The sequence below is a fragment of the Phalangium opilio genome, unplaced genomic scaffold (assembly GCF_054372755.1).
Source record: "Phalangium opilio isolate 3A_F unplaced genomic scaffold, DU_Popi_V2 ptg000031l_1, whole genome shotgun sequence".
Taxonomy (NCBI): Eukaryota; Metazoa; Arthropoda; class Arachnida; order Opiliones; family Phalangiidae; genus Phalangium; species Phalangium opilio.
Window position 1 is genome coordinate 14,738,322 of NW_028324158.1, and position 17,493 is coordinate 14,755,814.

A 17,493-nucleotide genomic window follows, 5' to 3' on the forward strand; every position below is an offset into this window, starting at 1 on the left:
AGAGCAGGACCTCAGACGTAAACATTGTGAACTATTTCGGAAATAAGTTCCTTATAGAGCCGCTTCTTTCTATACTTTCCAGGCCGAGTTTTTATGGGTTCGCGTCCGACATAGTTCTGCATGGTTGGTATTAATATAGGATAAAAACGCCAGCTACCCTAAACCTAAAACCTAAGATTTCTTTTTATTATTATTATTGGAGAAACACTCGAAAAAGTCGGCTAGCTAAATAAGCTTATCTTTACATCCGATGTTTCTTCAACCTCTCCCAAATAGGATCTGGATTTTTAACGGAACTAGACGGATGGAAGATCGTCACCGGAAATAAAAACGCGTCCAAACAACCCCTATACATTTAGTATTGTAACCATAGTCATAATTTAAAAGATGTTCTTCTTTTAACGGGTTCAAATTAAATTTGCCAACAAAAAATGAGATTAAAGAGTAAATTATCTAAAACAAATTGGATAACTTGATTTGCTTCCAGGTTATCTACTTCCGTTTCGCCACAAAATACACACAGACACACATGCGAAGCGGAATTTCGTCATCTCTGTTGGATTCAACGTGTGTGTATGTATGTATGTGTTCGTAAAAACGAAAATTGAGGCGTGAAAATAAACATTATCCCTGAGATCTAGAGTTCTAGACAAGCGGTCGAGATGTAAACTCTGCTCCAAGAGAGGAATTTGTTATTTTTGAACGGTGCGTGTTCATATGAACCCAAAATTTCTTTGCGCAAACTATTTAGGCGCGAATGTCAGAATCTTCCTGGAAATGTGACGTAAGTATTGAAAAGAAAAAAAATAAGTAAACAATATTTTGGAATAACAAAACATGTTTGACGTCATCAGATCAAATAAGTGACGAGTCTTTTGAAGTTTCCCGCAAATGTCCAAGGCGTTTTTTCCTTAGAATTTAGTTTCAAAATGTAATTAATTCAAACTTCTGTTAAAATTACGAGTAGTAAACTTTCAAATCACTATAACTCCAATGGAAAATATGAAAATAAATTTCTGGTGATCCCTGCAAAATTCATATTTTAAACTTTGATATTTCCAGGTTGATTTCCATGGAAATGTCACGTATTCAAACACAAAAGACATTTTAAAATATTCGAGAAGCCAACACAAATATAAACACCATCTTATAACGCCACAACAATAAGGAAAAAAAAGATTCCGAATATATCTTTAGCTCTTTCTAATTAAAACGATTAAAAGCCGCGGCTCCCCCTTAAGGATAAGCGAAATCCCGAGGGCAATTAAAGATTTTTGACTTTAAAATTTTATGAAAAGACTTGAAGATATTAATTCAGACTTGGGCAAAATCTCTCGAGACGATATAAAAGATGGAAACTAACGTAAACTTCGCACGTTCGTTTTTGGTATACCAAGATCGTCTCGCGCTAAAATTAAAGGGGTTGGACATAATCCCAAATATCCCCGAAGATTACGGCAAAAACTTAAAAACTCGGGCGAAGTATCCAACCACCGATGATTCCTCGCGCCCAAAATTATCCAATGGAAACAACTCGCGCCATTATAAAACTAGGGCTCATCGCTACACGTGTTTGCTCTTTGTAATGAGTTTTCGGCTCCGCTTTTGAAATGCTGATAATTACTAGGAGGTGCGAGAAAGATACTCGGAAAATACACCATCCACCCCCCCCCCTTCCTCTATTCCCGCCTAAACTAACTGCAGTTTTCCCCGCGCTTTGCGAGTTATACGTAACGGCTCTATTATGTGGCGAGAAATTATATTCGCAAATTACTCAGAGCTCCGTAGCTTAGAGCTTAGCATCTTCATATTTTGAATAGGCGCTTTTTCAACCAAAGTCTAGCGCCATACTTTGATGGAACTTCTTCTAAATAACTGATGGAGGTACGGGGAAAGGTACGAAAGCAATATGTCCTGTTTTATATCGGAACAGTCCAAGGTGTAAGGTGTGATTTTCAATGGACTAAACGCCAGCTAGACCACCTTGGTTGAAATGGATCGTTTATTTCTGATGAACATATTCACGCCTCCATGTTTTTCTTTTCATACTTCGAGAAGGTATTTAGGAAAATTCTAAAAGTATAAAACTATAAACCTATAGCTTTTAAACGAAGCCGAGTTTGTTTCGTATAAAGTTTTACCATAAAAGGGATGGGCCCCCATAGAAACTTAGATTAAGATACTTTTATGATAAGCAATTTGGTAACGTTACATCTCAAAGAAAAATAAGATGGAAGAAAATTGAGACCTCTTTCGTATACGTTTCTTTCTTTCTTTACTGGGGGTTAGGAAATATCGGTACGGGTTTCTTCGGGCCTTAAATATTTAATAGCCTTTATGGGCCCCTGATATGTCTATTATTTCTTACCCCAAAGAAAAAAGAAAGAAACAAGGGAAAGTGGCCATTTGGGGCCATTTAGAGTATCGTTTGTTATTTCTAGAGATGGAGATACACTAATAAAAACATTACCAGCAATAACACGATATGTTCTATCATTTATAACCGGCTATAGTTAATAATAATGAGCATCTTTAGAGTACGAAACCTTTTGGAAATGTTGCTGGGCCTTATTGTTACGGCTGACTATTACAGTAAATAAATAAATGTAATTTATTGTCAGACGTAGACCCATACCTAAATAAACCCAATTTCAACCAAAGTATTTGGAATAAAAAATTAAACAAAATTCATTTACCAAGACCAAACCACGTGACTAACCTAACGAGAAAATTCTCACGAGACATCATTGTAAATTCGGCACGAGCTCACGCGCAATGCACATCATAAAGGCGCGAAAAAAAATCCCGCCAAAATTATTAAACACGAGGGAAGAAGAAGAAGGTTGATATGCAAATGACTTTAACACTATAGGTACCAGACGGAATGGGGATCACGTGATTCGCAGTAAAAACGCAGCTTTCAGTTGGGTACAAATCCGATATGGAATTTCCAAAAGAGCAAAGGGGTATATTTACGATTTGAATATTGTTCCAGGGATTTATTAAAAGTCGTCTGCTAAAACTCCTTTAGTCAAATTTTATCCTGATAATTTTTAAGTTATTTGGTTAACGAATTCACTTTAATTTGGTACTGGAGTTTATATTGAAGAGGGTACGGTTGGGTTTTTTCTCATTGGTTTATGGAGTTTGATGTTCTAGGCTTGCAAAAGTGCGGGTAAACTCTTTCGAAATGATTTTCCCTCCTTGGAAAATTGTAATTGAGTTTGGGGAATAAACCGAAGCCAGGAAGAAATACGTACTGGCGAACAATTTATAACCTAGACTCCGAGGTTTGGTTTTATCGCGTTTCTCTATACGCGCCTTACCAGTTGTTAAATTTATTTAAAAACTATACACGAACTGTATAGCTCTTTCGGGGATCAGGACCCCAATTTTGAAGAAGAAAGTTTCCACGACTAAGTTACGTTATTTTAATTAACTTTATCCGTTTTTTTTCTTAATTTAGCGCCTGATTTATTGATAATTACAAAATACCCGAGACATATCTGATACCTAAATCCGATTGGGAGTCACTCTAAATAAAACTAATTAAACACACTCATAATAATTTAAATTAAAGTTAATTTAGTTTCATTAAAGAAATAAGTTTTTACTACAACTTAAGGTGTTTCGCGCTGGGTCAAAAGTTTCCGTGGTCAATATTTTTCCACGGTAGCGATAGTTGGTACGAAAAGTAATGGCGAAAATTGCGTGAGTAGTAAGTTACCACACTTTTAGGCATGCAAATTAGCCGAAAATGATCCAAATTTGCATAATTCAGAAATCCCACTTTTGACTATGCAAAATTTGTCAAAAATTATCAAAATTTGCATAATTCAGAAATCCATACCTTAAACCATGCAAAGGAACCGTATCACACCTGTCAATCAAAATAGTTAATAAAAGCAATTAGTACATTGATGAATAAGTCATTAGCAATAAATAACTTGACAAGTAAACATGGCAATGTTAGCACCCGCTTACGATTCCTTTTACATTACTTTACCTAGTAATGCCTCGATGCAATTATATCCTGAAAATACTAAAACAAGTTATAGGACGGAACTACCTACAACGTATAATTTATCGGAGGGAAATTGGGAGGTTGGATTGTCGGAAATAAATATGCCTTCAAAGTGGGATAACATAACTGATTGTTTTGATGAATTTGTCGTTAGATCGGTGGATCTTGATTATGAGTACGAAATGGGGGAAGGGGGTTGTGGTAAATTGGGTAATATAGTTAGGGGACCGAACGACGAACCTACTAGTATATACCAAAAATTATTCGAAACGTTTAAACAGTCAATAACAACAAAAGCTAGGGATGATATAAATTTTGAACTAATGACGAAAGAGGGAATGACATTTATGCAAATTAAAATTAACGGAGACAAACAAACGGCTATTAAGTTTCCTAAAGAATATGGAAAAGTACTTGGAATAGCGGAATTAGATTGGGATCGATGGATTGTTCGGGAAACATATATAGCTAGTAATCCTTTAGACACTGCACGAGATCAATTAGATACCAGAAATTTGGGTAAATTCCAAGTCAAACAATTTGTTCCAAGGGACCGAAATAGACCCGTTGACGTAAATAAAGATGTTAATAAAGCATCAATCGAAACGAAAGCTTATACGATACCTCACGGTACGTATGAAAGTATAGATACCGTACTCGAAGCAATGAAAATGGTTTTACCCGAATCGAAACGAAAATATTTCGATTTTGTGTATAATAAAACAGGAACAGTAACAATCAAATGCGGGGTTGGAATTGTTAAAGAGAATACCCCATGGCATAAAATTACCGTAAATGAGGCAAAATATATGGATTATTTTTCAATTACATTTCCAAAAGATAATCCCGGATTAGGTTACATGTTGGGATTTGATAAGAGTCAAGTAGACACTCCGTTGAGGAACAATACGGAAAGTAAACATCTCGGAGATATAAATAGAGGTGTACAAACTTTATTCATTTATACGAGTCTCATATACCCCCAGGTAATAGGTGACTCTTGGGGTGGGCTTTTACGTACAATTCCAAGACCTGAAAACAGTCGAGATAATAAACCTCACGTGTTAACATTCAATCCAATTAATTATTATCCAGTACGTACACCCAATTTTAATTTAGTTGAGATAGATATAACGACAGATTCGGGAACGAAAATTCCATTCAAACTCGGAAAAACCGTTACGACCTTACATTTTAGAAGGATCCGTAATCACTAATAATGTCTGTACGGAATAGATATTATAATTATTATTTACAACAATCGGGCGGGGCGTTTGTTGGGCCAGTATTTCAAAGAGGAAACGGGTTAGGATCTATATTTAAGAGTTTAGTTCGCTTCATAACCCCCATACTCAAACCAGCAGCAAAAGCTGTTGGACGAGAAGCGATAGGTGTCGGAAGTAGATGGTTCGGCGACATATCAACGGGAGCAGATCCTAAAAGCTCTTTCAAAAAGAATATTAAAATTGCGGGGTCTAATTTATTACATAAAGCGGGTGATAAAATAGGGGAAGCGCAATTTGGGAGTGGAAGACGTAAAAGAAGAAAAAGAGCCAGTAAGCTAGGAAAGAGAAAAGTGAAAAGAATAAGGAAGAAGACTGATTTTTTAGCTTAAAGAAGAACCCTAAATATCTAAGGGGGGTATAAAAGTAGAGAATTTACACGAGTAATAATTAGTTTACGCTTAAACAGTGACAAATAAAGGTATTAAAAAAATGGAAGGAATGATGTCAGAATTAGATTTTTTCGCTAAACCCGTCTCTAATTTGAATATTGTGGCCAGTAACGACATACAACTACAAACTGTTAACGCTATAACGGATGGTGGTCCATTGGAATTTTTTATTCCCGGAACACCTGATAGTTATATAGACACTTCAAAAATTAAACTGTACGTTAAGGCTCAAATATTAGGATTTAACACAACTGATAATAAATGGGTAGAAATCGCGGGAAACGATAAACTCGGACCGGTTAATTTAACCTTATGGAGTTTATTTGATCAAATAGAAGTTATGTTTAACGATACCCAGGTTCAAGTCGTGAATAATTTAGCCCCATATATCGCATATTTCGAAACAATGTTAAATTATGGGAAAGAAGCTAAAGACACGCAATTGGCGTTAGAAATGTTTTACAAAGATACAAAACTAACAAATGCCGATTCACACCATGCCGAGAATAACGGAATGAAATCTAGAAGAACCAGAACCGGAGCATCTAAAATATTTGAAATGATAGGGAGATTACACGTTGATGTATGTAAGATGAACAAGTTCTTATTGAACAACGTTGATATAAAGTTTAAATTTATTAGATCAGCGGATACTTTTCCAATAATTTATCAACCTGGCGCTGCTGCTGCTGATCCAATTACTAATTATAAAATCGTTATTAAATCAGCTTCTTTATTTGTACGGAAAATAAAACCAAACTCTGAAATTATGCTAGCGCATGCTATGGTTTTGGAAAAAACACCGTGCGTGTATCCCATTAATCAAACTGTAGCAAAGTATTTTAGTATCGAAACCGGGAACAGTGACACGATTAAAGAAAACCTATTTTTAGGTAGAATTCCTAATCGAATGATTATCGGATTCGTTAAAACATCAGCCTTCAATGGGCGTATATCTCAAAATCCATTTTATTTCGAACACTTAGATTTAAACTTTTTATCAGTTACAGTAGGGAATAAAAATTATCCAGATCAACCCTTCACACCGGATTTTACTCACGATCAATACTGTAGGGAATACGCTTCCTTATTTACGGCTCTAGATATGTATGGGAAAAATAAAGGAAACTACATTAGTCTGTTTGATTATCCTAGAGGTAACACTCTATACGCTGTTGACTTTACTCCGGAAGAGCAGGCTAGTGCCGAGCACTGTTCTTTAGAAAAACACGGTAGTTTAAGGTTGACTATACGTTTTAACAAACCACTCACTTTCGCGGTAACAGCCATAGTATACGCCGAGTTTGAAAACGAGTTATTAATAACGAGGGATCGTAACGTTTTGTACAAACTAGAGTGAGAGTATGGACGAGTACGTTTATTTACCAACTCGAAAAGATAATAATCTTCTCGTAACAGTTAGAAATAACAAAAGACACGTAACTATCGTCGGTAATTGTTGGGATTTTAAGGAAATTAAAAAGGTGTTGAAAGAAATATAAAATTAAACGTCTCCAACGAATTAACGTCAAATGATCGCGTGAAAATCATGAAACAACAACAGTACAATCTCTCCGATAAACAAACTATCGAGATAGCCGAAGCTGGCGATGATCTAATTATTTCCATTTCCGATAATGCGAGAACGGAGTATATGGTTACAATTAGTAACAAAGTATATCAAAACTTATGGTTGCTGGTGGATTATATAAACTTGTTTTTCCAAGACGTCTTACCCCGCTTCCACAGTACCCTACCGGAAAATTTTCAAGTTGAAGGTTACGTATCTGGAACCGGAACAAAGTATATCGACATTCGACAATACGTATGCGAAAATTCGAATATTCATCGTTACGATTTACTGTGGATGGCTACGTGTAAAGGATTTTGTTTAAATAAAACCACGTGGAGTCGATTGAAACAAATAAAACCGGAATTGGACCGGCAATTGGAAATAAAAGCCAATACCAAGGAATTATTCAGAACAATGATTTTGCGAGACATTACCGAAAATTTACTGGAAAAGACCAACTGCTGCGGTAATCTTAATTGCCAAGGCGAAATCGAGCACCACGTATCCTGCACCTCAAATTCGAATACGGACTTGAATATCCTACAAGCGATATCGATGTTAAATAAGACGAACCTGAAGAATGAGTTTGAAAAACGATTTGGAGAGAAGAACGAAAATTTGGATCAATTATTTCTTATTATTACCGACAATGTAACGGAATTGAAAAGAGATGTTTTTTACAATTACGGTTGATAAATAAAAAGCTTATTCACAGATGGTTTTTTTCTTTATTACCCAAATACCTTCTAAGATGGTTAGTAAACGAATAGCGCGTAAAATCGAAAATATATATTACGATCCGCAACATCCCGCGAGTTTAGGATCGGTGCGAAAATTACAAAAAGCTCTACCAAATGTATCAAAGGAAGATATCGAACAATGGTTGATTTCCCAGCCCGCGTATACGAAACATAAACCCAGAAGAAAAATATATCCTAGAAATCAAACGTACGTCACTAGTATGAACGAGGTTTTCCAATGCGATTTAATCGATTTACCCCAATTATCCAAATACAATAGCAAATATCGTTATATTCTAACCGTCATTGACGTCTTGTCGAGATACGCGTGGGCTTTACCGTTAAAAACAAAGGGGGCGAAAGAAATTATAAAAGCTCTCGGTACAATCTTTAAGCAACGTACACCTTCGAGGTTAAATTCTGACGAAGGAAGCGAGTTTAAAAACAAAAAAGTGCAAACCTATCTTAAAAGTAAGGATATCCATTGGTACGCTAGTTACGGTAATTTAAAATGCGCCATGATAGAAAGATGGAACAGAACGTTGAAAACGCGAATGTTTCGATTAATGACGAGAAATAACAATTATAATTACACGAAACATTTACAAAAAATTGTCAAGGGATATAACGCCACTGTTCATTCAACAATCGGTATAGCTCCGAAAAACGTAAATATAAATAACGAACATTTAATATGGAAACGATTATACTACAAGAAGAAACGTACAAGCAACAAGCCAAAATTACGCAAGGGTGATTTGGTGAGAATTACGACCGACAAAGGCGCCTTTGGTAAAGGATATACTGGATATTGGACGAATGAAATTTTTGTCGTGCATAAAGTACTACTACGTACTCCAACTGTTTACATAATAAAAGACGAAAACGACGAAATAATAAAAGGATCATTCTACGAGCCGGAATTACAAAAAGTTGCTAAATGAACACTGAAGAATTAAACCTTTTTTTAAGCACAGATCCTCGAACGAGACCCTACTTCATAGGAGTGTTCCCGAAAGATATTTTACCCGACCCACCAGAACGGAAACCCTATTGTTTCGTGGTCAATTCGGAACCATCCTCAAACGAAGGATTGCATTGGTTAGGAGTCTATATCGATACTAACGATAACGGTTATTTCTTTTGCTCGTACGGTAAAGACCCTAGTTATTACGGTTTTAATCTATCAAGCTACGCTTCCAATTGGTATTACAATAATTGTCAAATACAGCCGAATAGTTCATTTACATGCGGGGGACACGTTATTTTTGTTTTAACAAGTTTGTGTCACGGATTTTCTTTTAATGAAATAATACGAGAATTGTACGACGTGAAAGATAAACCTTACAACGACGTGATTATTATGTTAAATATGTGTATACATTTATTGAATCAAGAGAAAAAATGAAATAAAATATTTTTTATTTTAAAAAAATTGGTACATTTTCATTTAGACCATTTTATCGGTGTTTTGACTTTTCGCAATTTCATACCAGTAAGGAGACGTCTCGGGCGATAAGGATGACCGTCACCATCATCACCATCATCACCCTCCTCCGCCTCCGGTACACCTCTGGTATATCGTCGATGTCTCTTCGTTTTCGGAGTCGACGTGAGTTTAGGTCGTGGGAATGACTTCTTAATCGTCGAGGGCACCCTCGAGGGTGACCTCGGTGTTGACCTTGAGAGGGCCAGGGGGGTCCCTTGAGGTGATTGTTGTTGCGAAGGAGGCTGTTGCAATACTGAAAACGGATTAGGTGTTAGAAATTGCGGTGGTTGAACGGGTTGTTGTTGTTGTTGAACTTGGAAAACTGGTGGAATATTTGCAACGTTGACGTTAGGAGGTTCTATCAGGCTCTTCATAGTCAAATACTTTTGTAAAGTTAATAAATAATGTCGAAGTTTATCTTCCGAAGAGGTGTTTTGTTTTAAAATCCGACTCATTTCACGATCCAACTCTGTCGCTTCTTTTTCAGCTCCCGATAAAACAGCGGATTCGGGTAGTAAGACCATTCGTTTCATCTCGCTAATGAAGTGATGGTAGATATCAATGTCGGTACCAAAGCAGCTATTAACCCGGGTAAAAATCCTCCCGCCTGTTTTATAAGAAGTTTCCGTTTGTTTTTAGCCAGACCTCTTTTATTAGCGATTTTTCTTATATATACTCGATGTTTTTTAATATAAATTCTATCCTTTTCGGGTAATGGAATATTTCCCTTTAACAAATTATAAAACGTGTTGTGAACGGCTTTGATTTGACTTTGCTTGGCTTTTTTCAGTACCTTGGTTAATTTTCCTCCGCCACTTTGACTGGCGCGTACCAATCCACGAAAAAATGGTAAATGTCTGTGTAACGGATGACGTCCTCTCTTTCGAATTTTTCGTTTAAAATTTCTTTTTAATACTTTTTTTAACAAACTCGATTTACGCTTTCTCTTAACCATTCCAACTCCTCGAACGTTCCAACGCGAAATAAAAGACATACGGAAACGATAAATAGTTTTATATACAAAATTTTATTTGTCATCGCATACAATAATCATATTTCCTTCATGCGGAAAAATATTTGTTCTTAAACGCAAATCATCGTGAATGTTTTGTTTTAAATCGATACACAAGTAAGAATAGGGAGTACCCTTGGTAACAAAATCATACGCTCTAGTTACGAGGTTTTTATTATTCGGAAATATTTGTCTGCTCAAGTAAGTTATTTGAGACCCGTCTCGCGGATTTTTAAAAACAATTATGTACGAAGAGTTAAGACTAATGGTTCGACTCTCTTTACCTTGACCAAAAAGATTTTGAGTTAAAAGAGCGACGGATAAATTTTTATGATGAGAGCCGACGCAAAATATATTAGCGATATGGGAACTATTATAACAAGAAAATGCCAGATCATCTATTATTAGAAAATTATTAATACTTTCATCCCAAAATGAAGAATCATCCGGGGGGAGTCCTTCCAAAAATTCAATGTTTTTAATTTCTTTTTTCGCAATGTCAAATTTCGGTTGATATTCTTTATAACAGTACACTATCCTGTCCGGAGGTGGTTCGATCAAACAATGGGCGTGTTTCAAAAGGTTAAATATCCACGTCGTTTTACCAGCCATAGTACTACCGGCCAGTAAAATTTGCATGGGGGCTTGGAATTTTATTCTACAAGCATCAAACATTTCTCAAAAAGTTTATTAAAATCGTCAATCCGTTTTTGAAATTGGAGTTTGTTTATTTCTCTCCAATTAACGCGATCTTCGTACGGAATAATAAAAACCACGGGGAAATCGTCGAAAGTCACTTTTTTTCTTTTAGAGTTGAAATTCCGTGTTGAAAGCATCTATCGACGATTCGAGTATTAAATCGACGAAACTAGACGTAAACGTTTTGATGGATTCGTCAAAATATTCCACGATTTCTTCCTTTAATCTTCTCTTTTCCCCTTCTTCATCAGCCAGACTCACGTTAGTAATATCGAGTCCGAGAATATAATTACAAAATGGAGCTTGTTTTTGATGCACTTCGTGAGGATTAGTCTCATTCGATCCTCCCCAATCGAATAAGTTATGACAGCTGAAACACATGGTTTTTAAACCGTCGTTCAAGTAAAAGAGACCCGACGCTGCTAGCTCCGCGGGGATAACTTCCAACTCCGACGAATTGGAAGTCCAATGACCATTGAATGATTTTAAACGTAGACTTTCACGATGCATCTTGCTTTAACGAGTATCCAAACGGATATGTTAAAAAATTGTCCGCGATTATTCTCTTATTAAAAGTCACGCCGAAACTTTTTTTCAGATTTCCTAAAAGTAGTTTCGCGCGAGCTTTGTCACGCACAACGTTAAAGGGGATTTCCAAAGTGTAACTAGTTCCCGGAGTGTCTAAAGCCGATTTGATCGAATCAAAGTTAATTATCTGTTCGTTTTTCCTGTTTAACGAAATTCCTTTCATTTTCGTAACGCAATGCCCGGTATTCGTTTTGTAACTGTACGATTTCGGACCCGAAGTAACGAATTCCGATATATACCCATTTGGAACTTCGTCGGTCCAATCACCCATAAATTGTCCGACGGGTGGAAGAAATTCGTCACTTTCTTTGTGAATAAATATAATACTATCCGTATCGCAGTACAAAACCCTTTCTTTTAATTTATTCAGAGTTCGAAATAATTCGATCCGACCGTACGAACTAACGAAACTCCCCAACACTGCCGATCCTTTGTAATATGTCGGGCAAAAATCTTTTTTGAATTTGTAGGTCATTAAACAAACGTCATCGTCGTTAATTGGCCGCATATCCGTTAATTCCAATGTCGGATCCATTATAATTTTAATGAAATCTTGATAATCCTTGACGAAAACCGATTTTGGTTTATCGTTGTTTAAGCAATGTCGACCCCATAACGAGTTTAAAGCTAATTTCGCCAACGCGCGTAGAGCTGAATTGTTTGTTACATCTTCGGGTCTAATCTCGATATCTTCTCGTTCTTTAATCAGTCTTAAATATTCCGTTTTTTCCTCGTCGGTGGTAACGTTGCGAGGCCAGCCAGAGTTTTGGATTTTGAGTTTCAAAAATGTATTAATGTAACTTCCGAAAAAACCGGGATCTTTATCCTTGATATAGGTGTACCTTTCGGGGTAATGGTGAACTTCGAAGATTTCCAATATAACGTAACCGGCTTCGACCGCCATGTATATTTCTGGGGTGGGCCAAATCCCTTCGAAAGCTCGTTCGGAGTCGTTATGCGAGCAGGCTGTTTGTATATCGTTTTCCACGCAAGTACGACACAAAGCGAAAAATAGTTTTTTTCTGGTTCGAATTGGTAATGCCGGTATGTAAGCGTCTTTCGGAGCTAATATTTTACAAGACATTACCCCAAAGTAATGATTCAAATCGAATGAAAAATCTCTCGTAATAATCTCCGGGTGATTTTTAGGATAGTCTCTGTTTTTACATACAAAGGGGTACAAACTACAAACATCGTAATATAGAATTTTTTCGTTTGGTTTTGTTTTATGATACAGCCTGAAGCATTCAGTACGACCACCGTATAATGCCGATCTTGGTCCTATCGGATCTCGAAAGTGTAACGAATCGCAAAACTTTCTTACCTCGATTCTGTTTTTCAACATTTCGTCAAACTCGCAACTCCATATTCTAACATATTCAGCGTTCGGCGCGTTACACATGATATCATCATCTCGATCCAGAGTTCTCTCGTATAAATTTTTAAACGTATCTTGCAATAACGGATTCCATTCGCCTCCTTTCGTATGTTTCGGACATCCGTGAATAAAATCTCCGTCAAATTGAAATATTATTTCGGGTTGAGAAGAATAACCATCTACCGGGTATCGTCCAATCTTTTTTTCCCCTTCCAACGAGAGAACCGATTGAATTTTTATTCCGCGTTCTTTTTCTTCCCACGCCAACCATTTTAAAGCGGATTTGCTTTGATTGTAGTTATTCCTGTAGCCGTTACACGGTACTACTCCGAGCGTAAATTCTTCCAAGTATTTATGAAGGAAAATATTCGTGCAGGCCCCCGCTATGGTTAAAGCGTTCATATTTAAAACATCGAAACCAGTTTCCTTCTCGAACAATTGTCTAAATTTATCCATACCCTGTTGTAAAACCTTAACATCCATGATAGTATAATATTCCAGTTCTTCGCGTAAATTATAGACCGATTGTCTCGATTTCGTCGCGTACCATTCGAGAAAATCTTTATAATCTTTTTCTTTCATATGTTCAGGTTGAAAATACTCTTTCGGCGGTAGTGGACCGACATAATCCAAAGTTTCTTCGGTGTGGAATATGTAAGGGAAAAATTCTTTTCTATTTTCGCCCAAAGAAAACGTCGCGGGGAACGATCTTAATGGTTGCGAGACGAAATTGAAAGAGTCGATAAATTTCATTTTTTGATTTTTCAAAAAAATGGCCAACATTTTGCTTCCGTCAAAAACAATATCCGGTATGATGTTCAATTTTAATAACCCACGAAGAATAAAGAACGAATCGAACCCTTTACTGTTATGAGCTAACAACGTAATATTTTCAAAAACCGGTTTAGTTGCTTTAAGCCGTTTTGTCGCGTGTTGGAAAACCATTTCTTTCGTCCGGAATAAATAATTTAGAAATTTATCGACGCAGTCGAACCCCCGAAATATCTCGTACTCGTAATTGTTCCCTTCATTTTCTTGCATAGCGCTTACGAGTAAGACAGGGACGTGTTCGTTATTTTTAACGATCGATTCGGTATCGAAATAACAATATCTGGTTTTTTCGTACGTTCTCGAAAGAGGCATAACGTAACAACGGTTCCTCTCGTGTACGCGTAAACAGTTTTTACATGGTTTCGAGCAAGAGTGTTTTTCTTTCAGTTCTAGTCCGCATTTTAAACACCTTTTAAAGTTATCGCACGTTCCGTTAGATATATGAAAATTCAAACATTCTTCTCCTTTAAAATAACGATGGCATTTTCGACATTTAACAGGTTTAATTAGTTTATCTTCGTGGAATACATTTAAAGTTCTACATCTACTACATTTAACTCGAGTTTCGCAAAAGTGATTATTCTTTTGATTAGTTCCGTGAAATACTTTTAAACATTTAGAACAATAAGATATACCGCCAAACATTGTATGCAATTCCTTAACTACATGCACGTGATCATTAACTAACAATAGAAAAATTTGTTTTTCCTTGAAAGGTCCGACAAAATATTTTTCTAAATTATCAGCTCTGAATATAATAATTTGATATTCGTTTAAGTAAGTTTGAAAATTTTGAATATCTAATAAATTAACGGTATCCGGAGAAATATTAGCGTTTTTATATAATTGCTCCGCTTTTTCTTTTTGGAGGGGGTGATTACATTTTTTTATCTTTCTAAAATAATTAATTGACTCGTTCGTTGGTTGATACTTTTCATTCGTATTCTTTTCGAATCTCTTATCAGCCAAATAAATTCCTATCACCAAAGCTCTTCCAAAACATAAGTTATCGGTATTGTCAATGTAAATATAATTTGAACTCGTTTTTATAAACGTATCCAAAATTACTATATTTCTATTTTTTAATGATTTTGATCGATGTCCAACGGGTACGTCGCAATGTAAAAAAATAACGTCAAAAACTAAAGAGCTTTGTAAATGGAAATTTCGATTTGATTGCGCAACTTGACTTATAGCTCCTATTACTCTTTCAGCCGTTAATTCATTAATATTCATAAACCTTAAATTTATCGGACTATCCAACTCATCCGAACGAATACAAAATCTAACTCTATTATATCCTTGCTGGTTGCGTAATAATTCAAAGAGTATGGAATTAATTATACTAACAAACGTTTCGTTTACTTCGGTTAATTTAATATGTTCTAAATTTTTAAATTTAATTTTACATTCTACTTGATTACATTTGTATTTTCTTGATTTTTTATCTAATATTTTTTCGCAAGTATAAAATTGTTTAGGATTAGCTTTAACGCTTAAATTTAGCGGTTCTTCATTTTCGGAATCGCTCGAACTACTCATCTTTAAATGAGTAAGTTTATCAAATTGTTTAGAGTTTTATATATTTTTTTTTCGTTTTTCTTCTTTTTCTTTTAAATCGATTTCGAATCTGGCTTGTAACATGTGTGGGCAAGGTGCTAGTTGTTTTCTGGTGGGATGATTTTCCGGTCCCGAGTAGTCCCTTTCAATTTCCTCGAAAAAATTACGACCAGCGATGGGAACGTTTCCACACCTCATTCCTGACCGAAAAACAAATCTGCATAACGGTTGTTCGTAGCCATGAACAGCCATTGGATGATTGTCGGCTCTCCATCCAGTCAAGGTGGTAAGGCAAGAAAAACAACGAACGGTTTTAGGACTAATGCAATAAAAACCGCTAGCTGCCATGTCATCCACGCTAATACCTTCGACAGACCATATCTTGAACGTAGATAATCTATTAACTTCCAGTCTCATATCTATCCCATCCACCATGTAATAATTGTCTTCTTTTTTTATATTAAATAGTAGTAGTAATTGATATATTGGGTATATAGTATATATAAATACGTTAATAGATATACGAGTAATAGATATTGGGATTCCATATTGATTAATTATTCGTTTTTGTTAAAAAACGAATAATTTTTCGTGATCTTGTCGGGATTATCGATCATATGCTTGGCGATCTTGTTCACGATAGATCGAATTTGTTTACATTCGACGCTATCTTTAGACGCGACAAATCTTAATCTTCTTCCATCGCATTGCCAAATATCTTTATTATCTCTATCTTTTATATCCTCGTACTTGTATATTTGAATATCGAAATAAAAATCGTCATGCGACGCTGGTAATGAAGTCACGTAACTAGCTAAGCCTCGTTTAATATCGTATCGAGGGACAATGCCGGCTTTTTCGATAGTATTTTCCTCTTTAACGTTTTTAATTTGCTCAAAAATATCTATCTCCTCCTCATCATCAGATATATTAAGTTTTCGCTTACCGAGTGAAGATGCCATAACGAACGTCGAGTGAAGAACGAATGAAATATCCGAAAATCCCGAGAGTTTATATACACCGTCCCCTGCCGCCCCCGGGGGAGGGGGGTGACACACGGCGTCCCCGCGCGCTAGCGCGCGGGGAACGCTTAATTATACGGTTAAAAATATTTTTTTCCCAGTAATAATTACGATAGGAATTCTCGTAGATAATTATAGCCTCTATAAAATTTTTTAAAAGTTAGAATTCTCGTGGATACGATACCTCTTGGTTATAAAAAATATATTTTGAATTCTCGTCGTTAATGATACTTAATGATACCTCTTGGTTATAAAATATATTTTGAATTCTCGTCGTTAATGATACTTAATGATACCTCTTGATTATAAAATATATTTTGAATTCTCGTCGTTAATGATACTTAATGATACCCTAGGTATATACAATGTAACAAAAATAATTGCTGGCTGCGGGTATACTTTTTAATGATGGGTATACGATTTCAAACACCTGGATACCCCTAGGTTATCAAATATATTTTTTTAAAAGTAATTTACCGAGAATTCTAGTCGTTAATTATACTTAATGATACTTTTAGGTTGTAAAATATATTTTTTGTATTACAATGTATCAAAAATAATTGCCTTTTTTATCTGGCTGCGGGTATACTTTTTAATGATATTAGATATACGATTGGAACACCTGAATTCCCCTAGGTTACAAAATATATTTTTTAAATTACATTGTATCAAAAAAATAATTGCTTTTTTTATACGATACACCTGGGTGTAATTACCGAGAAGTATTTTTTGCTTCGATTTGGGTGGAGTTTATGTAGAAGGCTAAAAGACGCTTTCCAATACACGTCCTACACAGATGGAAAGCTTTAATTGGTATTTAATGGTTTTATAAAAAACGAAAAAGTGTGGGAATTTAAACAGGGATTTTTCGGGGGAAAGGTGCTCCGATCTTAAAATGGATG

At 35.8% G+C, this 17,493-nt stretch overlaps 1 protein-coding gene across 7 annotated transcripts in view; it reads right to left on the reverse strand.

Annotated features, from left to right (window-relative positions):
• Positions 1 to 17,493, reverse strand: part of LOC149690887 (discoidin domain-containing receptor 2-like) — a 185,600-nt gene that overhangs the window by 101,920 nt on the left and 66,187 nt on the right. The gene's annotated exons all lie outside the window — the stretch shown is intronic.